The sequence below is a fragment of the Aquarana catesbeiana genome, linkage group LG05 (genome assembly GCF_042186555.1).
Source record: "Aquarana catesbeiana isolate 2022-GZ linkage group LG05, ASM4218655v1, whole genome shotgun sequence".
Lineage (NCBI taxonomy): Eukaryota > Metazoa > Chordata > Amphibia > Anura > Ranidae > Aquarana > Aquarana catesbeiana.
In genome coordinates, this window is record NC_133328.1 from 579,758,499 (window position 1) to 579,785,326 (window position 26,828).

The following is a 26,828-nucleotide window of genomic DNA, read 5'->3' on the forward strand; positions in this document are numbered from 1 at the left end:
AAAAACGTAAATGTATTTTATTGGGATTGTATGTGATAGACCAACACAAAGTGGCACATAATTGTGAAGTGGAAGGAAAATGATAAATGGTTTTCCAATTTTTTTACAAATAAATATGTGAAAAGTGTGGCGTACCTTTGTTTTCATCCCCCCTTTACTCTGATACCCCTAACTAAAATCGAGTGGAACCAATTGCCTTCAGAAGTCACCTAATTAGTAAATAGAGTCCACCTGTGTGTAATTTAATCTCAGTATAAATACAGCTGCTCTCTGAAGCCCTCAGAGTTTTGTTAGAGAACCCCAGTGAACGAACAGAATCATAAAGGCCAAGGAACACACCAGACAGGTCAGGGATAAAGTTGTAGAGAAGTTTAACCACTTCAATACCAGGCACTTAGACACCTTCCCGCCCAGCCCAATTTTCACCTTTCAGCGCTGTTGCAATTTGAATGACAATTGCGCGATCATGCTACACTGTACCCAAACACATTTTTTATCATTTTGTTCCCACAAATAGAGCTTTCTTTTGGTGGTATTTGATCACCTCTGCGGTTTTTATTTTTTGCGCAACAAATAAAAAAAGACCGAAAATTTCGAAAAAAAACAAGTTTTTCTTTGTTTCTGTTAAATTTTTTTGTAAATAAGTACGCTTTCTCCTTCAATAATGGGCACTGATACGGCTGCACTGATGGGCACTGATACGGCGGCACTGATGGGCACCGATGAGGTGGCACCAATGAGGTGGCACTGATGAGGTGGCACTAACGGGCACTGATGATGGGCACTGATAGGCGGCACTGATGGGCACTGATAGGTGGCACTGATGAGCACTGATAGGTGGCACTGGTATGCGGCACTGATGGGCACTCATAGGTGGCACCGATGGGCACACATAGGCGGCACTGATGGGCACTCGTAGGTGGCATTGACTGGTATATATGGGTGGCACTGATGGGTACTTATGTGTGGCACTGATGTGTGGCACTGATGGGCACTTATAGGTGGGCACTGATGGGCACAGATGGGCACAGATGGGCACTGACAGGTGGCACCGATGGGCAATGACAGTTGGCACAGATGGGCAAGGACAGGTGGCACTGAAAAAAGCATTGCTGGGCAGATCTGGGCATTGCTGGGCAGATCATGGATATAATAGTGCCAATCAGTGCCCATTTGTGGGCACTGATTGGCACAGATTGGGCACATGTGGATGGCCATGGGGTACATACCTGGCCATCCACGTTGCCCCTTCCCTGGTGGTCCTAGTGGCATCCCTGGTAGTCCAGTGGGGTGATCTGAGGGGGGGCTGCGCTGATAAACAATCAGCGCAGACCCCCCCTGCCAGGAGAGCCACCGATCGGCTCTCCTCTACTTGCGTCTGTCAGACGCGAGTGAGGAAGAGCCGATCAACGGCTCTTCCTATTGACAGCGCGATCAGCCGTGATTGGACACGGCTGATTACGTGGTAAAGAGCCTCCGCTGGACACACAGTCTGACACACCGCTCCACCGATCGCCGCGATGCGCGCCCCCGGGGGCGCGCTGCGGCATGTTATCCTGCTGGACGTCATATGACGTCCAGTCAGGATAACACAACCACTTCCCGGACGTCAATCCGCTATAGGGCGGGCGGGAAGTGGTTAAAGCAGGGTTAGGTTAAAAAAAAAATATTCCAAGCTTTGAACATCTCACAGAGCACTGTTGAATCCATCATCCGAAAATGGAAAGAGTATGGCACAACTGCAAACCTACCAAGACATGGCCATCCACCTAAACTGACAGGCCGGGCAAGGAGAGCATTATTCAGAGAAGCAGCCAAGAGGTCCATGGTAACTCTGGAGGAGCTGCAGAGATCCACAGCTCAGGTGGGAGAATCTGTCCACAGGACAACTATTAGTCGTACACTCCACAAATCTAGCATTTATAGAAGAATGGCAAGAAGAAAGCCATTGTTGAAAGAAAGCCTTCACCTTCCAGCAGGACAACGACCCTAAAAATACAGCCAGAGCTACAATGGAATGGTTTAGATCAAAGCATATCCATGTGTTAGAATAGCCCAGTCAAAGTCCAGATTTAAATCCAATTGAGAATCTGTGGCAAGACTTGAAAAATGCTGTTAACAGACGCTCTCCATCCAGTCTGACAGAGCTTGAGCTATTTTGCAAAGAAGAATGGGCAAAAATCTCACTCTCTAGATGTGCAAAGCTGGTAGAGACATCCCCAAAAAGACTTGCAGCTGTAATTGCAGTGAAAGGAGGTTCTACAAAGTATTGACTCAGGGGGACTAAATAGAAAAATGCAAGCAACACTTTTCACATATTTATTTGTAAAAAAATTAGAAAACCATTTATCATTTTCCTTATACTTCACAATTATGTGCCACTTTGTGTTGGCCTATCACTTAAATTCTCCCCAAAAAAAAACATTTACTTTTTGGTTGTAACATGATGTGGAAAATTTTAAGGGGTATAAATACTTTTTGAATGTACTGTATCAAGTATTTTAAATGCTTACTTGCAGTGTTTTACCTTTACATAAAGCTATTTTATTCACTTGCAATGTGCCTCTTAATCTTCCTATGGAATTTGACTACTTTAGGAAGAGTCAATTCCCTAGCCCTGCTCTCGTCTTCCTTGCATGTCGTAGCCCTCTCCACCTCTGTGAGTGTCTAAGTACTTACTGTGCACGGTGCAGGCCCAGCTCCTCTACCCATTCCCCTCACCTCCCTAAAGAGGAACTCCACCCTTACTATCAAAAATCTAATTTATTTATTCCTAAATTCTGTCCTTGTATAAAAAAAAAAAAAATACTTACTAGTCTATGGAGTCCAGTCTTGTCCTGTTTGAAGGGAAAGTTCTGCCTACCCTGCTCTTTTCTGGTGCTGCCATGTTGAATTGAGATCCAACGCATATGCAGATACACCGCAGGGATATTTTACAGATTTATGCGACCTGGCGGATCCTGCAGTTTGTCTGCATATTCATGAGATCAAACAAACAAGAGAGACACAGAGCAAATGCCATGTCTCTCCTCCTATACAGCAATGATTTACAGCAGTTTTGTGTCAGCTCTCATGCTGCCAGTGTGTGCGGTGCTCTGTAGGGCTGCACATATGTTTGCCAATTTTTAGCATATATATATATATATATATAGGGCTTTTTTTCAGCGGGAACGTGGGGGAACGTAGTTCCGGCACCTCCAGCACTGACTGTATGTAATGGCAAGAAAAGCTGGGGTGTGCTGCCGGGTCTATTGATTGGGGGATCTATTCTAGTTGGAGGGGGTCTATTTTTGCACGGGGGTCTATTGTTTCTGAGGAGGTCTAATGTTGCTGGTGGGGGACCTATTGTTGCTGAGGGTGGGTCTTATATTGCTGGGTGGGGGGGGGGGCAGATGTTGCTAGGAGAGATCTACTGTTGAGGGAGGGATCTATTGTTGTTGGCTGATGGAGAGTCTATTGATGCTGGCTGTGGGGAGATATGTTGTTGCTGCCGATAGTCTATTGCGACACCCTTTGGTACACTTTCTTTGACTCAAACGAGAACATCCATACCTTGAAAGGGCCAGTTGGTTGTACCCCCCCCCAGACCAAAATGTCAGAGACCTCCCTTGTAGGATTACTATCTAAATTAGATGAAAGTTGCCTGAAAACAGTCAGATTGGGTGTTAGACATTTGTCCATGGGAAGCCCCCAATGGTCAACCACTGTGGAGGGGAAGGCAAGTGTTCAGATAGTTCTGAAAACCTTCCCTTGGTCCTAGGGTTGCCACCCCATCCCTTTAAATCCAAACACATATGAATTACACAGGTTCTGAGCCTAGTTTAATGCAGATAAAGCACCAAGTGAGTTTAATTACCACCCTAATCAGCCACAGAACCTGTGTAATTAATATGTATTCGGTTTTACAGGGATGAGGTGGTGACCCTACTCCTTCCCTCCACAATACAGACCTTTAAGTTGAAGGAGAGCTCTGCATTGCAGACAGAGCAATGTTATAGGATCCTGCTTTAGGAATGACCACAGTCTCAAATCTATGGCCATCAGGGAGCTCCAAAAACTCCCCCCACTTCCTTCCCCCATTGACTTGTGACCTTATGACTGATGGAGGAATAATCAAAAAGCAGCAGCAAAGGTGGAGGAACACAGATGCACAGAATGAATACATCAGTAGTAGGGAGATGCTTGAACTGCAGGTCCTCAGGTACAGCTTCTTCTCCAGCAAGAACAGTGGCAGCTCAGTAGTGACATCACCAAACCGAATCTCACTACAAATCTTGTGTAAATAGTAGTCAGAGGCAGCAGTGCTGCTTACAGATCAGCTATTTTTCAGCAGGAATGCAAGACAAAAAATTTATAATTTTTCCGGGTACTCCTTAAGCATAATCAACATTTTTAGATGGTCTCTATAACATAGCCAATCTTCATTTTTAGGCTGGCCATACATTATACAATTTTCTTACCAAAACCATATAATAATGAAGTCAAACCTAAACACTTTCAATCTGTATGCAATCAAGCAGGCCATTTTACTACCCAGTTGAAGGTAAATCTAAAGGAAATTGAATAAGAAAATTGTATACAGTAATGTATGGCCAGCTTTAGAGTTCAGATCAAATTTAACACTCCATAATCTTCAGCATGATAAACATCTGACTAGCAGTGAAAGTGGTTGTAAACCCTCTGGGACCACTTTTACCTACAAGTAAGCCTAGATTAAGGCTTACCTGTAGGTGCAACAAATATCTCCTAAACCGTCACGGTTTAGGAGATTTTTGCAAAAGACCGGCACCGATGTCTACGGCGCATGCGCCGCAGAGAGTGGTGCGCAGGCACACTGAGCATGCCGCTGCTAACGGTGATCATGCCGTTAGTGGCAGCTCCCTCGCGCATGCGTGGGAGTGACGTCGTCGCGGCTCCGGCCAGTCACAGCGCCGGAGCCGCGATACCCGGAAGTCACTCCGGGAAAGATGGCGGTGATGAAGGAGAAGAACGAGGGTCGCTTCGGGGGCTTCCATCTCAGGTAAGTTATTCATAATGAGCTAGTATGCTATGCATACTAGCTCATTATGCCTTTGCCTTACAGGGTGTGTTTTTTTTTTCCTGCCTTTATTTCCTCTTGAAGTGTCTTAATAAAGTTCTACTGCACTGCACAGAGCTGTCATTTTAACATGTTTCAAGCACTGGTTGCAACTTGCTATAGGGGGAATGTGTTTGGGTAGGCTTAATGGAATTAAGCTCATTTATATTCCAATATATTGTGTAGACTTTTAGCTAATTTTAGCTAATTCACTAGGCCTCATGCACATTGGATGTTTTTACAGCTGCTGTTTTTGGCTTCAGGCATTTTTTTCTGCAGCCAGTAAACTCCCCAGCATGTTATCCTATGGGTTCATGCACACATAGGCTGTTATCGGCAGTTTTTGGCAGGGACGTTTTCTGGCTGAAAAAAACCCCCAGAACTAGTGGGTTTGAAGAGGAGTTTCGGAAGTTATGTCTATAACAACAGAGGGTCTAGCTGAGAATTACTACTAAACAGTTCAGAACACAGCTACTGGCGATTATTCTCATAGTGTCCTTCTCTGTGAAGTCTTGGGTACCTCTGGTAACACAGGTGAATAGCTTTAGGGGCCCAAGAACAAAGGGCTATCCACTTGAACAGAGGGTCTAGCTGAGAATTACTACTTCAGTAAAACAGTTCAGAACATAGCTACTGGTGATTATTTTCATAGTGTCCTTCTCATAGTGTTCTTCTCTGTGAAGTCTTGGGTACCTCTGGTAACACAGGTGAACAGCTGGAGGGACCCAAGAACAAAGGGCTATCCACTTGAAAGGGAGTACTCAGGTAGCAATCCGGGGGGAAGTAGCTGACTCTTCTGGAGAAGCTCTTTGGAAGAATCGTGTTGAGGATAGGAATGTTTTGACTGTCAGCCGTGGAAAATGCCAAATGCGGCAAAATCGATTTTGCAGAGATTTTGCCACGTTTTGCGTTTTCCTGCGGCTGCGGTAAATGTAGGCCAGTGTACATGAAAGCTTAATCCTTCCCCACCTCTCCAAAACTAAAAAAGTTTTCACGCTGCAGTTGGACGTCTGAGTAAATATTTCCCAGGGTGATTACTCACTAAATATACATAATTGTGCATTTTATCTGGATGTTTACAAAGTTGCCAAAAAGCTCATTATTTGTGTAACACGCAGTAGTAAAATATATTGTCTTTCCTCACTGTGTACTTTTGGACAATGTGATAAATGAAGCACCAACAGAATGTGATCCATATGGAGGTGAATGACTCCCAGTGTATTTATTCAGTTGGGAAATGTTTGATTTTGGAGTATTTCAGTGTTAACAGCTCTGGAATGCAGGCAATATATAGTGAAGTATTCCAGCGTATTTCTTGGACTCTAATAAGAAAGCTATGTTTTTGTGTTCTTTTTAAGAGAACTGGTCAGTGTTCATTTATAAGGATCTAATTCTCCACTCCTAAAGTATTTCTAAATTTGAATCTTTTTTTTTTCATTTTGGATGGAGTAAGGAATGGTTAAAGTCCAAGTCAGTTTTTTTTGTCATCTATGTTTCAGTCGAGAGATTTCCCTTCAGAAAGTGAGTAAACCCCATCTTCACCACAAAGAGTGTTCCCATCAGTGGCGGCTGCTGCTTTTCTTTTTTTTGGGGGGGGGGCGGCTCGCTGTCTGCCGTTTACTTACTCCAATTAGGTGGCGGGCGGTGGGCTGTGGCTCCGGTGTCCTCTCCTCCAGCACGGCAGTTTCCGCCGTACGTCTCCTCTCTCCTACTCCTAGGCGCTAGGAGTCCAATAGAATTGCCTGACGTTTTGCCCAATGGGGAAATGGGAAGGAGATTTCGTGTGAAAATAGCAAATATTCATTCACTATTGTCATACAACTGGGTGCCCACCCTTTTTTGAAGCCTATTAGAGCCTCTGGCTCTAATCACGTGCTTCAAAAAAACACCCCCCCCATTGGAATCCATAGTCCGGCGCCCTGTATGTAGATCAGGGGGCCGGACACATGGACGGGCTGCCACTGGTTCCCATTGAAAGATTTCCTCACTATTCCTGTTCTGATGACAACTCTAAATTTTAAATTGTATTTTTTGCTCACTTTTTGTCCTGGTGACCACAAGTAGAGAGGATAAACCTCCCTAATGGGGACACAGACTGTAAGAAGAACCCCACAGGCATTTTAGCTGTACCACACTAAAGCGTTACTAAACCCACAACAGTAAAATCAGTCTGTATATGCAGAATAGCATGCTTGTTATACTCACTGTGGAACCTAAGAGGTTAATCCTTTGCATTGTGTAAAAAGGCTGTTTGATCCTGTCTTCTCTGATCCTCCCCTTCTTCCACTGACTACAGACCATGTCTGGATAAGACAGAGCCTTTGGAGTCAGGCTGCACATGCTCAGTTTGGTGTGTATTGCTAGAGAGTTATTTTGTTTTCTTGGAAGGGTGCATGTGATCAGCACAGCGCCTCAAGAAGAGGATTGATTGCCACCCCCTGTGTTCCATTGCTGGAGAAACCCTGTCTGGAAAGGACGTAACCTCCACAGAGACCACTTAAACATGGGGGTCGTAGAGACCATCATGCCAAAATGTTTTAGACACTGTGAGGCCCTCAGGCATAAGGAGCTTAAAGCCCATGATATTCTCTCTCGTATGACTGGTATCTTCTCCACTGGGAGAGAGATGGTACTTTCCACCGTGTCGAACTGGGCCCCTAGGTATACCAGGCACTGAACTGGTTCCAGATGGCTCTTTTCCAGATTTAGGAGCCAACCGAATTCGAGCAGTGTGGTGATAGCCTGCTCCCTGTGGATCGGCAACTGCTCCTTGTATTGGGATAGTAGAAGGAGATCGTCGAGGTACAACCATATCCCTTTTGTTCTGAGGAGGGCCACCACGGCCAGAAGAACTTTTGAAAAGACTCGGGGTGAGGTTGTCAGCCCGAAAGGGAGGCAGGTGAACTGAAGATGTTCTTGCTCGACCCTATACTTGGAAATAGGCATCTTTTAAGTCGATTGAGATTAGCCAATCACCTGGCTGCACGGCTTGTTGGATGGTAGACGGAGTCTCCATTTTAAATCTTTCGTATAAACTTGTTTAGGTAAGTTAGGTCTATCACAGGGCGCCATGAACCGTTTTTCTTTTGCAAGAAGAGAGGGGAGTATACCCCCAGAACGCTTCGCCTTTCGGGACAGGCACCACGGCTCCCTGTGCTATCAGCAAATCCACGTAGGACAGTAACACCTGCTTCTTTTCTTCTGACCGGGGTAGCAGGGTAGAAATAAATCTGGGGGGAGGAGTACTGGTGAAGGACCATGTGTGGCCTGTAGAGACCGTCTTGATGGTCCAGTAGTCTGAGATTGAGGCCACCCAGACGTGCCAGAAGAGAAGCAGCTGTGCCCCCACCTGACCTGCCTGGGCGGGACCAATCTCAAAACGACTTAGCCTGGTCACGTCCGCTGGACGCCTGGCTTTTGGAAGGATGTCTGGCCCCTATATCAATTCCTTCTGAAATCCCGGCCGGGCCTGTAAGAGCGTGCTTCTCTTGAACGCTCCGTATTGCGTCTTCTCTGCTGGGGCCTCTTCTGACGAAGCAGACGCCTATCCTGGGGCAAGAAGTCCGACTGGCCCGGGCTATGGCACTATCCAGCCTTTTACCAAACAGCGAGGGCCCTTCGAAGGGGAACCTACACCAGGCTTGCTTAGATGCTGGATCAGCGAGCCAAGGGCCCAACCATAGGGCCCGCTTAGCCATGACCGAGGATAGCACAGTCCAGGCCAACAGGTGAATCAGGTCCCCCAGGAAGGCCACTGCCAGCTTCAATTTCTGAACTGCTGAGCCCCTGGCCAGTTCTTCTGAAATGCCCTTGAGCACGGAGTCCACATTTTTCTGTCCAGGCTTCCATAGTCTTGCACATGGCCGCGAGGGCCAAGGCGGGTTTTCAAGTGATACCGGCTATCCTATAAATTCTCTTGAGGTCAGTGCTGCGTCTATGAGGGGAGCGTTTTCCAGATGTTTCACTTCCTCTGCCTTGAAGGGGTATAATCTGGCTGTTTTGCTTGACATAGTAGTCTTCTTATCTACCTTGCTCCACTCCTCATCAATGATATCTTTCAATTCTGAAAGGAGCAGGAAATTGAAACGTTCCTTTCCCGGGTGTTTAAAGATCTTCCTTTGCTTAGCCAGGGGAGTGGAAGGATCTTCCCACCTAAGGGCCTCTTTGACCGCTTTATTTAGTGGAGAAGCCTCCGACAAATCCATCTCCCTCCAACTCACTGTTTGTAGACCCGGGAGATGCGTCATAAGGCTGGGATGGACCCGGATCTTCCTGGGCCTTGTCAGCCAGGGAGCCAGATAGAGTGGTGGACTGGCTCCGTGTGCAGGTTGTACCCCACTCCTTAGGGACTGCTGCACCACACGCTTAACTAGAGACTCCATCTGTTGGTTTTCAGTCTCTTTTTTCCCCGACCGCCTGGGCATAGCATGGGTCATACAATGATTTGCCCTCCGGGACTCGTGCTCCACATCCCCAGCAGGCTCTGCGATCAGAGCGGCTGTCATGGCAGTGGGTGCGGTTTCTGGAGGAGGAATGGGAACATCTCCTCTGCTGGTGGGTCCTGGACGGAGAGTCACGTCTGGACCTGGAAGAAGAATGTTGATGTTGATGTTGCGGCCTGGCAAGGTCTCTGTCGTCCCGTACAAGTTGATGATCTGACCTAGAAGGGCTGAACAAAATAAAGGGGGTAGGGAAAAACAGAGGCATGTCGTTAGGACACCTGTCCATCCATGAACAATCCTGGCTCCTCCTCCCTCACGTACCTTGAGCGTGAGGGCTGGCCGCATGAAGGCGGTGACCTATCCATGGCACCTCAGAGGAAGACGGGGCTAATGACCTACAGCTGTTGTCCCACAAAGCACAGACCTGAGCTAGTGCTTACCTCTTGCTGCATGCCCAGGGCTTGGGGAAACTGCCGCACACTGCCCGCAGGAGATCTCACAGAAGCAGTGGCTGTCAGGCTATTTAAATTCCCCACCTGGGTGACGTCACCGCCGTGCCCCTCACTCGCGCCTGTGCCATGGTGATTTGCCGTCAGACGCCTGCGTGGCCGCCGGATCTTCCGCCGAGCTGCGCATGTGCGAACCAAGCTTGGGAATCACCCGAGGCTTTGCGCATGCGCAGAAGCTCGCCGCGGCCGCGACACAGAAGTAAGACGGCGCTCTGGAGCGCAGAAGCGCTCCAGGCGCCATGAGAGGCCAGAACAGAGCCAGGGGAAGGGAAGGAAAGGGGAAAGAGGGAGTTGTGGATGCATTAACAAATAAAAACAAACACTGCCATGGAGACATACTGAAGACTCCTGACCTTGCCAGCCATGCTGAATGTCTCCTCCTGAGCATACGCAGGCTGCCCCCCACCACTGGGGCATACATGCATGAAGCCCCTCACCTGTCCGTGGCTGAGCCCTGGGCTCTCCACACCGCTCCGTTGGTATGCCTGACATCGGCCCACTCGGGGCTCATTCATCTGGTTTGGACGTGAGGAAACGTAAGTGCATATGTTGTAGGTCCAAAGAGGAGGACAAAAAAGGAACGCAGTCTCTGGCTGTGAGCTGATATTTATGGGAGTGGGGTCCTATAGCACTGGAGAGGAGGCGGGGTTAACCAACACGTAGACTGCCATGGAGTCTGTCAGGAAACCATATTTTTTACTTTTTGCTAAAATACATATCCAAAAAAAAAAAAAAGTTAAAAAAATGAATTTCTTCATCAATTTAGGCCAATATGTATTCTACATATTTTTGGTAAAAAAATCCCAATAAGCATATATTGATTGGTTTGCACAAAAGTTATAGCGTCTACAAACTATGGGATAGATTTATGGACTTTTTTTACTGTTTTTACTGGTAATGTCGGCGATCAGCGATTTTTAGCAGGACAGCGACATTACGGCTGACAAATCTGACCCTAAGTGACACTTTTTGGGGACCAGTGACACTAATATGGTGATTAGTGCTAAAAAAAATACAATGTTACTGTATAAATGACACTGGCAGGGAAGGGGTTAACATCAGGGGCGATTAAAGGGTTTAATGTGATCCCTGTTTGAGCTTTCTTACTGTGTAGGGAAGTACTGACAGGAAGAACACAGAGATCGCTGCTCCTGATTGCTAGGAACAGAAGATCTCCATGTTCTCCCCTGTCAGAACAGGGAACTACCTTGTTTATATAGGCAGATCCCTGTGAAGCGATTGTGGGTGACCCGCGCATTGGCTCCCCCTCCATGCAGCTGGTGCGCGTGCACGCCTCCGCACGCCCACAGTATCTACTGCATTACAGGTACATTGTTTCACGCAATAGAGCCACCCTGCCCCAGTATATATGCGGTGGACAGTCTTTAAGTGCTTAAAGCAGAACCTAACTGTATCTGAGGACCACAGACTAAAAACACTATTTTATTCATTTTCAATATTCAAAGCAAACTCCCCATCCATCCATGTCTCCTCGATTTATTTTGTTGACAAATCACTGAAAAACAGCCCCCTAGCATTTCTAGCTGCGGCCATCTTGAGTAAGGGCAGATGATTCATGTAGCATTTACTTCCTGAAATCCATCTCCTCCACTCCTCCAGATAAAAGTAAAAAAAATGACCACCGCGAGTAAGAAAGGGATATTTAAAACAGAGGGACAGAGTGATTTGGTATCAAAAGTGGTGCTGTCCTAACAGTTCCTGGGACAATAAAAAAAACATTTGCCAGCCCGCACAGGCTGTTTCTTGTGCCAAAATTGGTTCAGTGTTTCTGTCTCTCTGTTCTCGTTTATCTTCATCAAGATAAGGGGAGTGTTGGATGTACTAGCCAATTTAAATAAACTAACAAATTATAGCCAAACTCAAGCTAATAGTTTATAAACAGTTACAGCAACAGTTTCTTTTTGGATAAAGTTTTTCCATAAATAAAAGCTGAACATTGTGGGCACCTCTATCAGTAGTAGTATCTATAGTTTGTCTCAACCCTCTAACTGCTACATCTGCAGGGCAGCTTGTTCTTTTGAAAAACACCAGACTTACTGGCCTGATCACCAGATGAAAATAAAAGAAAGAAAGCCTAAAAAGAAAACCAATGCAGCCATCACAATTAAGAATTTGTAAGCTGCAATATACACTGAGCAAAATTATAAATGCAACACTTTTGTGTTTGCCCCTATTTATCAAAGATCTACGACTTTTTCTATGTACACAAAAGGCCTATTTCTCTGAAATATTGAGCACTTCTCCTTTGCCAAGATAATTCATCCACCTCACAGGTGTGGCATATCAAGATGCTGATTAGACAGCATGATTATTGCATAGGTGTGCCTTAGGCTGGCCACAATAAAAGGTCACTCTAAAATGTGCACTTTTATCACACAGCACAATGCCACAGATGTTGCAAGTTTTGAGGGAGCGTGCAATTGGCATGATGACTGCAGGAATGTCCACCAGAGCTTTTGCCCTTGAATTGAATGTTCACTTCTCTACCATAAGCCGTCTCCAAAGGCATTTCAGATTATATGGCAGTACATTTAACCGACCACACAACCGCAGACCACGTGTAACCACACCAGCCCAGGACCTTCACATCCAGCATCTTCACCTCCAAGGTCGTCTGAGACCAGCCACTCGGACAGCTGATGCATAACCAAAGAATTTCTGCACAAACTGTCAGACATCATCTCAGGGAAGCTCATCTGCATGCTCGTCGTCCTCATCGGGGGTCTCAACCTGACTGCATATGCTCATATTCATATGCTCATATTCAATGGCGTCTGGCACTTTGGAGAGGTGTTCTCTTCACGGATGAATCCCGGTTTTCATTGTACAGGGCAGATGACAGACAGCATGTATGGCGTTGTGTGGGTAAGCGGTTTCCTGATGCCAATGTTGTGGATCAAGTGGTCCATGGTGGCGGTGGGGTTATGGTATGGGGCAGGCATATGCTATGAACAACGAACAAAGGTGCATTTTATTGATGGCATTTTGAATGCACAGAGATACCGTGACAAGATTCCGAGGCCCATTGTTGTGCCACTCATCCACAACCATCACCTCATGTTGCAGCATGATAATGCACGGCCCCATGTTACAAGGATCTGTACACAATTAATCAGCATCTTTATATGCCACACCTGTGAGGTGGATGGATTATCTCGGCAAAGGAGAAGTGCTCACTAACACAGATTTAGACAGATTTTTGAACAATATTTGAGAGAAATAGGCCTTTTGTGTACATAGAAAAAGTCGTAGATCTTTGCATTCAGCTAATGATAAATAGGGGCAAACACAAAAGTGTTGCATTTATAATTTTGCTCAGTGTAATAAATGTTTGCTTCTGGGTTTAATACCACTGTAAAAACAATACAATGTGGTTGAGTTACTGAAACTGAAAAGTGCAAAATCTGGTGCAGTCGTGCATGGTAGCCAATCAGCTTCAATCTTCAGCTTGTTTAATTAATCTTTGACAAAAAAAAAGAAATGGAAGCTGATTGGTTTCTATGTGGAGCTGCACCAGATTTTGTGCTCTCCAATTTTAGTAAATCAACCCCAATGCATAAATGACTACAGACTTATACTGGCATTGTCTTCTGCAAGGCTGCTCTGAGCGGTGTCTGACATACAGAGGGCCCCTAGGGAGAGAATCTACAAATTTGTATATGCAATACAGTCATTCAAATATGGAAATATAAAAGTTACATCAAACATTACTTGGGTTACACTAAATGTAAATCCCATGTAGTAGAATTACATGTACAGGCGGTCCCTGGGCTACAAACAAGATCGGTTCTGTAGGATTTACCCCTTTCCTGACCAGAGCACTTTTTGCGATTCAGCACTGCGTTGCTTTAACTGACAATTGCGCAGTCGTGCACGGGCATCTTAAAGGGGACTTACCTGTACGCCCTTTTGCCCACCGGTGCCATTCTGCCGATGTATGTTGGCGGTAGGGAAGGGGTTAAGTTGAATTTGTTTGTAAGTTCGGAACAGGTAAATTTTTTAAGTATAGCTCCAGCCAAAAAAACTATCTTTTTGGATAGCATAGGGAAGGATTAACACCCCTGTAATGTTTGTTTTGCTGTCTGTGCCCCGTTCAGAAGATCTCCCCTCACTTTCTGTCCCAATGACAATCGGATTTTGAAAATTTTGGGATGTTGTGGAAACAAGGATTGGTGATAAAGCACCAGTGGAGGTACCTTTTTCCCATAATAACTCTTATGCCCTGTACACACGATCGGACATTGATCGGACATTCCGACAACAAAATCCATAGTTTTTTTGCGACGAATGTTTGCTCAAACTTGTCTTGCATACACACGGTTGCACAAAGTTGTCAGAAAATCCGATCGTTCCGAACGCGTTGGCGTAAAACACGTACGTCGGGACTATAAACGGGGCAGTAGCCAATAGCTTTCATCTCTTAATTTATTCTGAGCATGCGTGACACTTTGTCCATCGGATTTGTCTACACACAATCGGAATTTAAAGGATCGTATTTTGTTGTCGGAAAATTTTATAGCCTGCTCTCAAACTTTATGTGTCAGAAATTCCTATGGAAAAAGTCCGATGGAGCCCACACACGGTCCGAATTTCCGACAACAAGCTCCGATCGCACATATTCCGTTGGAAAGTCCAACCGTGTGTACAGGGCATTACAGGAGTGAATTTCTCTTCCTAGGGAGAGATTTCCTCCCACTTCCTGTTGTCTCCCATCGTTTGTAAGTAGGAGTCGTTTGTAACTAGGGGACTGCCTGTAGTTTGCTAAAGCGCTATGTATGCTGAACAATTGTAATTTTTTTAACTTAAAATATTTTTCACTTTTTTTATCAGTCAGCAACGGCAGCTCATTTCTTTTAAGAGGGGGGTTTCAGCTATATATTAGGAGTGCTGCTTTAAACTCATGTAAAAAAGCTATAGTCCAGGAAACTTGTGATGGAGCCAGCTGGCAGCTGCCATATGCATCTTCCTCCTCCAGGCCGATCGCTTTAGAGCTCCACTTTTCTGAAAACTACAAACAGTCCATCCAGTTTATAATGAATACACTGCCCTACATGTTATCTACCTCCCCGGCCTTATCAAAGCATTATCTGCTCTCTAATGTGAGTTTACTTAATTGCTTCAGCTAAACATAACTTGGCATCATCATATGTGGCACACAGAGGCTGGTCTGCTGGACTGGAAAAAAACATTTGTTTATTCGGAAATAATTATCTCTATTTGCCCACTGTTAAACAACATTAGATGATGACATATAACCTGAGACCAAATTCCTGGCAGATGCCAGAATGTTCTTATTTTCAAAGCCGAAAATGCATCCAGCACCCAGATGGGCCCTAAGATTTGTTCTCACGGCTTTGACAGATCAGAGCCGTCCTAAAGGCCCCTTTGGCCTACTGTATAACTCCAACTGTGCCTCTTTAGGAACCAAATCCTCTGTCTCTTTGTCCTCCTTCTTTGTGCCTCATTTTGGTCTTACCTAAAGACGGCTATAAGAAAAATGTACTATTTAACAACGAAAAGTGTTATATACTAAACTTTCCATTCAAAGCATACATTAATAAATATGTCATTTTGGAAGGGCAGTAAGAAAGAAAAAGAGGGGTTGAAAAAAAGCTTGTGGGTTTTAACCATTTTTGTTTACATTTTAAACCATTTTTTTTTATAGTAAAGTGTATCTAAACCCAAAAAGTGTAGCCGTAAGCAGGGGTGTCTCATCAAAACTAATACTGTCTGACTGTATCAAACTAATTCCTGACAGGTGCTGCTTTCCCGTGGTTGCAGGAAAGAAAATCACTTCATTTATGGCAGGCCTTAGCCTGACAATAGGAAAGTAATGCAATCATCACATCTAAGGACTCACAAGTTGGCATACATTTGTATTCAGCCTCCCTGTGTCAATACTTTGTAAAACCCCCTTTTGCTGCAACTACAGCTGCAAGTCTTTTTGGGGATGTCTCTACCAGCTTTGCACATCCAGAGAGTGACATTTTTTGCCCACTTTTCTTTGCAAAATAGCTCAAGCTCTGTCAGATTGGATGGAGAGCATCTGTGAACAGCAATTTTCAAGTCTCACCACAGATTCTCAATTGGATTTAGATCTGGACTTTGACTGGGCCATTCCACATGAATATGTTTTGATCTAAACCATTCCATTGTAGCTCTGGCTGTATGTTTGAGGTGGTTGTCATGTTGGAAGGTGAACCTCCACCCCAGTCTCAAGTCTTTTGCAGACTCTGATGGGGCGTACACACAGTCGGACTTTTCAGCTACAAAAGTATGGAGGCCTGTCCAACGGACTTTCGACAGACTTTCGACTGACTTTTGGCGGACTTTCTAACGCCAGACTTGCCTACACATGATCACACCAAAGTCCGACGGATTCGTACGTGATGACGTACACCGGACTAAAATAAGGAAATTGATAGCCAGTAGCCAATAGCTGCCCTAGCGTCGGTTTTTGTCCGTCGGACTAGCATACAGACGAGTGGATTTCTGGGTCTGGTGGAGTTACGACGTAAAGATTTGAAGCAAGTTCCAAATCTAAAGTCCGTCAGATTTGCGACTGGAAAAGTCCGCTGAAAGTCCGGGGAAGCCCACACACGATCGGATTGTCCGCCGGATTTGGTCCGTCGGCATCCGTCGGACTTTTGTAGCCGAAAAGTCCGACCGTGTGTACGCCCCATAATAGGTTTTCGTCTAAGTCTTCCCTGTATTTGGCTCCATACATCTTCCCATCAACTCTGACCAGCTTTCCTGTCCTTGCTGAAGAAAAGCGTCCCCACAACATGATGCTGCCACCACTATGTTCCACGGTGGGGATGGTGTGTTCAGGGTGATGTGCACTGTTTGTTTTCCGCCACACATAGTGTTTTGCTTATAGGTCAAAAAGTTCAATGTTGGTCTCATCTGAGCAGAGTACCTTCTTCCACATGTTTGCTGTGTCCTTCACATGGCTTCTCGCAAACTGCAAACAGGACTTCTTATGGCTTTCTTTCAACAATGACTTTCTTCTTGCCACTCTTCCATAAAGGCCAGATTTGTGAAGTGCACGACTAATAGTTGTCCTGTGGACAGATTCTTCCACCTGACCTGCGGATCTCTGCAGCTGCTACAGAGTTACCATGGGCCTCTTGGCTGCTTCTCTGATGAATGCTCTCCTTGCCCGGCCTGTCAGTTTAGGTAAACGGCCAAGTCTTGGTAGATTTGCAGTTGTGCCATACTCTTTCCATTTTTGAGTGATGGATTGAACATGCTCAGTGAGATGTTCCAAGTTTGAGATATTTTTTTTTATACTCTAACCATACTTTAAACTTCTCCACAACGTTATCCCTGACCTGTCTGGTGTGTTCCTTGACCTTCATGATGCTGTTTGTTCACTAAGGTTCTCTAACAAACCTCTGAGGCTTCACAGAACAGCTGTATTTATAGAACAGCTGAGATTACATTACACACAGGTGGACTCTATTTACTAATTAGGTGACTTCTGAAGGCATTTGGTTCCACTAGATTTTGGTTAGGGGTATCAGAGAAAAGGGGGCTGAATACAAATGCACGCCACACTTTTCAGATATTTATTTGTAAAAAAAATAATTTAAAACCATTTATCACTTTTCTTCCACTTCACAATTAGGTGCCACTTTGTGTTGGTCTATCATAAAAAAAACAATAAAATACATTTACGTTTTTGGTTGTAACATGACAAAATTAGGAAAATTTCAAGGGGTGTGAATACTTTTTCAAGGCACTGTATATGGTGGACATGCCCACAAATTCATCCAATATAACTGCAAATATATCAATTTTTCAGAATAATTCAAATTCCTCCTACACCAAACAAGCTTGCTGCTTATGGCATAAAAGTGGTACCTTCCCATTTCTCTACCTAACATTTGAAACAGATATCTGCAATGTCTAATGATATTTTATGTATGTTTTTCGGTGTGTGGTACTGTCTTGTTCACAATTTATAGTTACTTTCCTGTATATTAATAAGAATGGAGCTTTTTAGTAGGATAGTGTTTATTTGTTCCCGATCTTCCTCAGTTAAGCTAAAACCCAAGTCTCTTTCCCAAGCTTTGGCTGCTGGATCTTTACTGGGTGCATGTATCAGGTATAGGTAGGAGTGTAGGTGGAAGAATACATTCTGGAGTGGAGTGTCAGAGGTGGATAAAGTCTCAAAATCTGTGAGTTTTCTAGGACAGTGTTGATGGACTTTTGGGGCAATGAGGAAGTGTCGTACTTGCGAATAAGACCTTTGGGGTATGGTATCATTAAGGCCATGTAGTACTTGTAAAGTAAGAAACATACCATGTCCAAAGAAGGTGTGAGCCAAAAAGTTTGATTTATTCCACCAGATGTTGTTTCCATTTTTTCCATCTCATAAAGTTGGTGGTGTATGCAACTGAACATCCAGTACTGCTATAAACAACACAGATACAACCTCTTATTATAGAGTGTTTATTCCAAAAAGCTGTTTCAGGCTTGTTTCCCATCATCAGTGCAGTGTACAGAAGCCATGACTTTCATTCAGTAAGGCTTGGGGACCAATGAGACAGTATACTGCACTGATGATGGCTGAGAGCTGAAACCCAAATGGCCACTGTGGTTTACTGCACTTCGGACAAAGTTATTGCACTCACTCAATAATAAGCTACTATAGCAACTACTATTTCCATATAAAATGGAAAAACTATACACAGATTCAAAGTTTAAAAGCTGTAGATATAAATTTATATTACCCTAAAAAACTCTTCATATTCAAATATATTCTATACATTAAAAAAGCTATTTGCTGCATATTTATGAAATAGATTTTCCGCTGAATTCCTGTATTATAACATCAAATGTATAAAATGTAAAAAAAGATTATTCTGTGACAGTAGAGTGATCCTGCTCACAGCCCATTATTCTTATGCAAAAACAGCCCTTGGGTCAAATAGCGAGCTGTATTATTCTAATCATGAATAATATTAAATCTGTAGTAAGCCTTATTATCATCAAGCTTTCCCCCTCCCAGGATATGAGTTGTCACATTTCACTCAAAATATTCCTACTGCTTTCTTCTAGATACAAAAGCGGAATGTTATGGATGGAATAGAAATAAATTGTCTTATATATTGCCATTTTCTTTTCTGGACAGCTTAAACCCCCGGGACATGGGTTTTCTCACTATTTGTAAGCTTGCAAAGCATTAAAAACGCTTTTTGTTATTTTCTTCCATCAAGAAGCTTTTAGCACCATCTTTCTGAAAACTTTGCATATCTAAATACCCAACATATGCCATACAGAAGTAAAGGTGATAGATCATCTGTCAGAGAATTGGAAGCCATGTCAGATTACTAACCCTGTGACAACTTACAAGTGAAGGGATCACTAATGCCCTGTACAAACGGTCGGATTTTCCGACGGAAAATGTGCGATCAGAGCGTGTTGTCGGAAATTCCGACCGTGTGTGGGCTCCATCTGACTTTTTCCATCGGATTTTCCGACACACAAAGTTTGAGAGCAGGCTATAACATTTTCCGACAACAAAATTCGTTGTCGGAATTTCCGATCGTGTGTACACAAATCCGACCCACAAAGTGCCACGCATGCTCAGAATAAATAAAGAGATGAAAGGTATTGGCTACTGCCCCGTTTATAGTCCCGACGTACGTGTTTTACGTCACCGCGTTCAGAATGATTGGATTTTCCGACAACTTTGTGTGACCGTGTGTATGCAAGACAAATTTGAGCCAACATCCGTCAGAAAAAATCCTAGGATTTTGTTGTCGGAATGTCCGATCAATGTCCGACCGTGTGTACGGGGCATAAGAGAGAGTAGTGAAAGTATTCACCCGCTCCTATGACATCGCTTCCTCCTTGGCAGAACCATCTATGGCCAGCCTTAGTTATCACAAGAAGGAGTGTCCCCATTGGAAGAATTCCCCTTTTTTTCCTATTTTGGTGACAACTCAAAATGTTGTATTAGACCCCTTTCACACTGAGCCGCCCCGGGCGTCAGTGGTAAGGCGGGGCTATTTTTAGCCCCGCTTTACCGCCGTTTTAGAGGCACTATTCGGCCGCTAGTGGGACGGTTTTAACCCCCCACTAGCGGCCAAAAAGGGGTTAAATCCACCCGCAAAACGCTGCCGGAGCGGCGTTTTGCCGGCGGTATCGCAGCGCTGCCCCATTGATTTCAATGGGGAACAGCGGTGGAGGAGCGGTGAGTTCACTGCTCCTTCACCGCTCCAAAGAGGCTGCTGGCAGAACTTTTTCTGACGTCCTGCCAGCACACGGCTCCAGTGTGAAAGCCCTCGGGCTTTCACACTGGAGTGCATGGAGCAGCTGTTTTAGGGCAGTTTGCAGGCGCTATTTTTAACGCTATAGCGCCTGCAAAACGCCCCTAGTGTGAAAGGGGCCTTTTAGTTTGCTTTCAGTCCTAGTGACAATGCTTTTCAGGAAAAAAGAGAGAGAGAATTTTCCGAGCAGGAACACAGACAGGAAGTAGAGACCTAAAATGGGGTCTAACCCCTCACCACTTTATCCAAAGCAAAAAAAAAAAGTTTTAGCTTTAGATATTTTAATGACAAAAAAAAAAGAAAAAAACAGATGTATTTAATTTTTTAAACTACAACCTATACAGTAAGTCCTCTACTTACAAACGAGTTCCATTCCGGGAGCTCGTTCATAAGTCCAACTTGTTCGTAAGTCCAATAAAGATCAGTACTTGCAGACAAAGGCTGTGAGCGATGACTGGTTGGTTCTGATGGGTGGAGTCCCCCTGCCAGAAGACAATTGCACAGCTAGGGAGATCGCTGCACCAACATTGCTTGTGTTGGTACAGTGATCACATGTGCAAACACATGTTCACATTTTGAAAGTTCGCAACTCGAAGGTTCGTATGTAGGGGACCTACTGTACACGTTCCCTTGAAAACATTCTATACAGCATCACTTTAGGTCATAAAGATCAAAATACCCAAGGGCATTAACCTCCCTGGCGTGGCGATTATTTCAGATTGTTGGTGCTGAAAGCGGTACCATTATTTTGCATGGAAATTTGGCGTTTTATATTGTAGGCCTGTAATTCTTAGGAATAACACACTTAAATCTGTCCAAACAAGAGTCTAGTAGACATCCCAAGTATGATAAAGTTTGAAACATTAAATCATAAATTATAATATAATAAATAACTATAAATAATTATAAGAAATAATAATATAATAATAATAATTATTCAATAATGTAATCAAATCAAAAACACTGAAATTTGCTCAGTTGCAGATTGTCTCTGTATTTACTTTCAGTGTTTGATGACGGATTTCCCCACAAATCACTATAACTCAATTCTGCAAGTGATTCTAATTTTATTATCACTGTTTTCTAGCTGGTCTAAACCTGCTTTTGATGTAAAGCGACGGTTTTGGTTGCTATGGACAATCTCCAGTTTCCAGGCAAAAAGAACAGTTTTTATAATATAAAACTGCATGCAGGGCACTGGAGAAACCACTAGGGACAAAAGGGAGTTGAAATAAATTGATACAGTAAAGAATAAGCACGGAATGAAAAGGGAACCTTAGGTGGAGGGCGAACATGACTGGGGACAGCTGTAGTGGGTGCACAGGATGTTGACATGGGAAGTGGTCAGGAGAAAGGGGAAGAGGAGATTTTGGATTGGTCAGGGGGAGGAGTGTAAAGTTAATTTTGACCCTGCAGAGGAGAGGGGTTAGTCATTTGTGGGGCAGCAGAGGCAGTGGGAGGTATAGGTAATGTTTTTTACTGTCAGCATGGAGACCTATTACGGACTTATAGAATAGCTTAGGACAGCCGGCACACAGTGGCTGAATTCTCAGCTCATGGTGTTGCTACAGGGGTCGGGGCATCGTGTGCGAGGAGGTCTTGGCCTCCTGTGCGTTTTAGGCCGGGTGAGCTGCCAATCCGGGAGCCCGAATTCTGACCCTCCAGCGCCCAGGGCCAAGCGCCTAGCCATGGCTGCTGGGGCTAGGAGGAATCCCCATCGTGGGTGGTACCCGGCTGGGAGGGCGCCATAAGCATCCCCTTCCAGGCCTCCTTCTACAAGGGATCAGGACAGGGCAGGGCATTCCCCTGTGTCTGGCAGTGCTTGGCGTGGACGACTTGCGGTTACTGGCGCGGGCCCCTCCCCCCGAGCGGTCGCAGCCATTGCTGGGGGAAGCGGAGTTTCCCATGGGGTTGGCGGCAGTGGCGGACTGGCGCCTGCCAGCTGGCAGCGCGCTCAACGGGGGAGAAGTGCAGGAGTTGGCCGCAGTGCACAGAAGTCACGGGCCGATGACATCACGGACGTGCGACCGTGACCTACTACGTACTCAGCGTCCCCTGGTGGACAGGGGGACCAACGATCGGAAGGTGAACTGTCCAGTTCGGACAGGACATCTGCAGGGATCCGGATCAGCGGCTGGACAGTCGGTTTCCCCTGGGCAGCCTGGTAAGTCTCTGTCTGTGCCTGTCAATGTGCCTGTTATGTCTGTGTCCCACCCTCCCCTTGTTAGTTCCCCTTCTGGGTTATTGGTGGGGGGTCCGGTTAACTCCCCCGCTGGGATGTTGGTGGGAGTGGTCCGGCCCCGGCGCCTGTTTTGGCTGCAGGGACTGGGCCTGTGGGGACTAAGGGAGTGCCGCAAGGGGGCTTCCAGGGCATGGGCGCTGGTGACATGCTTGTACAGCATTTGCTGGCTGTGCTCTTAGCGTTTAGGGGTCCTGGAAAAGCCACGCCTGGGGCTCTGCTCTCCCCCTGGTTGCAGCATGGACAGCGGGGGGTGGGCCGGGGGGCGCTACAGCGCCGCCTGGTGTTCTCCCAGTGGTGGGGTCACCTCCGCCACCATTGTCGGGGATGGCGGTTTCGCCATCGCCGGAAGTGGTGGTGCCCACGGCTCCGCAGGCAGTGGCGGCGGTTCCGCCGGCTACTGCGGTGGTGACAGGGCCGTCGCCATTTACAGTGGAGTCGTCAAAGGATGGGGTTCCTGTGACAGTGGCGGTGTCTTCGCAGGTGAGTACGAGTACAGGGACGCCAGGAGTGTCGGTGGTGGATGGAGTGCGGCTGGCGGATGCGGCACGGTGTCAGGTTTACGTTTGCTACATGGGCCACCTTGGTTCACATCTAAAAACGGGGGTTAGGGAGAGGATCTGGAAAGGGTAGTACGTAGAGATCTTCTCGCTCCTTCCGCTGGAAAAGTTTAATCTGGACAAGATTAAGCTGGACAAGAGCAAAAAGGAAGAAGAGGAGAAATGGCGTTATCGGCTGATCCCTAGAACGTTTGCGAATTGGTCACAGGCGTTTCATATTTTAGCGAGCGTCACTGGGGAGAAGGCTCAGGACAATTGTTCGGGGCTGTTCTGTTACCTGGATTCCATCAGTGAGGCACAAAGGGTTTATGGGGGGGGGTGGCCTGGCTTAGCTACGACGAGCAGTTCCGGCAGCGAAAGGCTTTTCGTCCGTCGTTGCGGTGGAATCAAAAATATATTGGGCTGTGTTTGAAGCTCATGACGCAAGCCAGGGCGGTGGCGCAACCCTTTCATAGCGGGGCCGGGGGGGCCAACACCTCGTCATTATCAGCCGTTAAGCGCAAGGGTTTCTGTTGGCAGTTCAATGAGGGAACCTGCAAGTTCGGGGGAGCCTGCTGCGTGGTATGAATGAAGATTGGTGTGTGTGTCTATGTTTGCCTTTCTGTCTTTCAGGCCCGGTGTGCCTGATATGGATCATAGGGCACTCATACGTCTGTTGGGGAGCAAGAAGGGCCTTGGTCAGATGGGAAGGGAGTTGGGTTTCCCAAGGGAGGAAGCTTTGTGCGGTGGATTGGGATTCCGGGCATGCTGTGGACCCGTGTCCTTCCTGAAGTGCAGCGGTACGCAAGGCTGGATAGGCCCCCCGGATGTGCTGTTGTTGCACATAGGGGGTAATTATTTGGGTATCAGGGCCTCGTGGGATCTTATTCGGGATGTCAAAGGGGATTTCTTACGTTTAAGGTTAGCATTTCCAGAGACAGTGGTGGTGTGGTCAGATATGATTGGCAGGGCAACTTGGAGGGGTGCCCGGTCTGTTGAGCGAATCAACAAGACCAGGATAAAGGTTAACAAGGCTGTGGCCAAATTTGTGGTTCACAATGGTGGATTGGTGGTCCGCCATTTCGAGTTGGAACAGGACATTGGTCTGTACTTAAGGGCCGATGGGGTACTTTTGTCAGCTGTTGGGATTGACATGTGGTTCCTGGGCCTCCAGGATGGGCTGCAGCAGGCCTGTCGGCTGTGGCGGGCCTCCCATGTGTGAGGTGGTCACCGGTGGGAGTCTGTGGCATGGTCTCTGGTTCGTGTAGGTTGGAATGGTGGAAGGTAAACAGGATATAGTGTGGGGAGGGTTGGACCTATCTCGGTTTGGTACCCTCCCTAGCTGGAAATAATGTCATCGGGCTGCAGTCGTATGAAGATGGCAATGGTTCATCCCTGTGCTAGTGGGATCACGGCTAGGGGCCAAGGATACTGTGGTGGTGGTGCAGCTGATGCGGTAGATATACCTTCCTTCACGAACCTCAGACAGAGCAGGAGTTTAAAAAAGTTGGGGTTTATTATAAGTGTTTTATATATACGGTTATATATTCTTAAATTGAGTTTTTTTTTAATAAAAATTGTTATTTGTTAATAAAGGGGCCGGATGGCCATTTAATCCAGAAGGTGTGTGGTGATCATTTTAATAAGTAAGGTAAGGCAAGTAGTGGAATGGGTTTTGGTTAAGGGGAGCACACGAAAATCAGCTATACACCAGTCATGTAATCTGTAAGATTACAGTGTACTGTATATGCATTGTGTGTTTTACTTTTTGAATTTGGTGCCGTTCTCCGACCCCGTGTGTCGCAACGCTCGCAGGGAACGGAGCCCGGGCACTGTGATAGATCGAGTGAAGGACGGCTCGCTCACACTGCGGGGAGACATCGTAGGATCCTGGGGACAAGGTAAGTAAGCTCTTCCTGGATCCTGCGATGTGATCCCGAGTCTGACTCGGGGTTACCGCTTTTGGTACTGAAAATCCACCCCGAGCCACACTCGGGAATACCGGCAGGGTGATTAAAGGGTTATTGACTTCTAACCAAACTGGCCTTCAAAAAAAAAAAAATAGGGTTTTCAGCATTGTGCCAAAAGAAAAAAGTGCTGATAACGACTGTGGAAAACACCAGCCATTTTTAATTTTACCTTGCTTATGGTGTGTTTTTCCATAGGTCATGTGACTCATAAAGGCAACACAGGTGTATTTTTGATGTGTTCTTGATGCGTTTTCAATGCATTTCAATGTGAGGTGTGTTTTTGGAGTGGTTTGACAAATATGCACCAAAAATGCAGCAAGCAGGATTTTTAACACTGCTTCAAAAGGTATTGATGATGGCCAACAATAAATTCAAATTGATTTAAATTCATGATATTAATTACAAAATTGAATGTAATACAATTATTTATAAAAAATTTATTTAATTTTTAAAAACCATAAATTTCGGTTTCAGCCAAGTGCATACAGATTTTTGGGTTTTGATACTGAAATTTTCATTTTGGTGCTCCAATAATATTTAATACAGATATTTTTAGTGCCAACAATTTACACAGTACTTTATATATTGTACATTTGTGTCAGTCCCTGCCCTCAAGGAGTATGCAGTCCCTACCTCCCATTTATACATACATGACTGGGGCCAATTAACCTACCAGCATGTCTTTAGAGTATGGGAGGAAACCCACGCAAGGACAGTGAGAACATGATAACTACATGCAGATAGTGTCTGGGACACAAACCGGAGACCCCAGTGCTGCAAACCAAAAGTGATAACCACTAACCACAGTGCTTCATGCTGATATCTTGCTCTTCCTCACCCAATAAAAGAGTCAGTGAAGTATTTAATGGATCTATTAATATCTGTTGGTGAAGTTTTCTGTCTTATTCTTTGTCTTTGAAGAAAACCGAATGTGAGACCATGAATCCCAGAACTATTAGAGATACATTGAGTATTACAAAACACAGTTTCCATTAACATAGAATTTTAACATAGAGCAGTTCTTTTCCTAGAGATGAATATCTGCTAAGATATATAGCAGAACATTCCTCAGTAAACACTGGATATCTATGTCGTCACCTCGATACATATAAACACATCCACTCTCCTACCTCTATCTACATTACTGCAAATGTATGGTACATGCCAGAGCTTTGTAACTTGTTCAGGCACTCTGCCAATAATGACTTCATGGCACATTCTACAAAGATGCTCTATTATGTTGTGTTAAAATAGGATTCCAAGATTGAGAAAATGGGAATAACCAATTTTAGGCTCCGTTCACACCATGCAGGTGCGACGGAGCTTGCTGGCATTCTCTGCTGCTTTTCGGACCTTACACCAGTTACATTGCCATGCATTTTGCTACATTTTTAAGAGCAGGCTAAATGCATGGGCAATGCATGAGTTATATTGTGCTGGAAATCAGTCTTGCATGCTGCATTTTGCCACTCAGGTCAATAAAGTTCTTTCAAAGCCCGACCAAGCACCAAGTTTAAAACACGTCAATACACATCAGTGCAACTGATATTAAAGTGCACCTGAATTCAAAATTTGAAGATTTGCTGTCGTCTAGGGAACATCTAGATGTTAAATGCTCCTACACGGTACACTGGAAAATATGTATATATCGCCTTTCATTTCTCATAAAAAATCAGCAGTGCTCTTCCTGATGTGACTGTGCCTAGGCACTTCTATAGCCTAATATTTGTATATTTGCAGTGTGAGCTCAT

At 45.3% G+C, this 26,828-nt stretch overlaps 1 protein-coding gene across 3 annotated transcripts in view; it reads left to right on the plus strand.

The window, feature by feature from the left end:
• GRHL2 (grainyhead like transcription factor 2) overlaps positions 1–26,828 on the plus strand; it is a 137,249-nt gene that overhangs the window by 19,639 nt on the left and 90,782 nt on the right. The window lies entirely within an intron of this gene.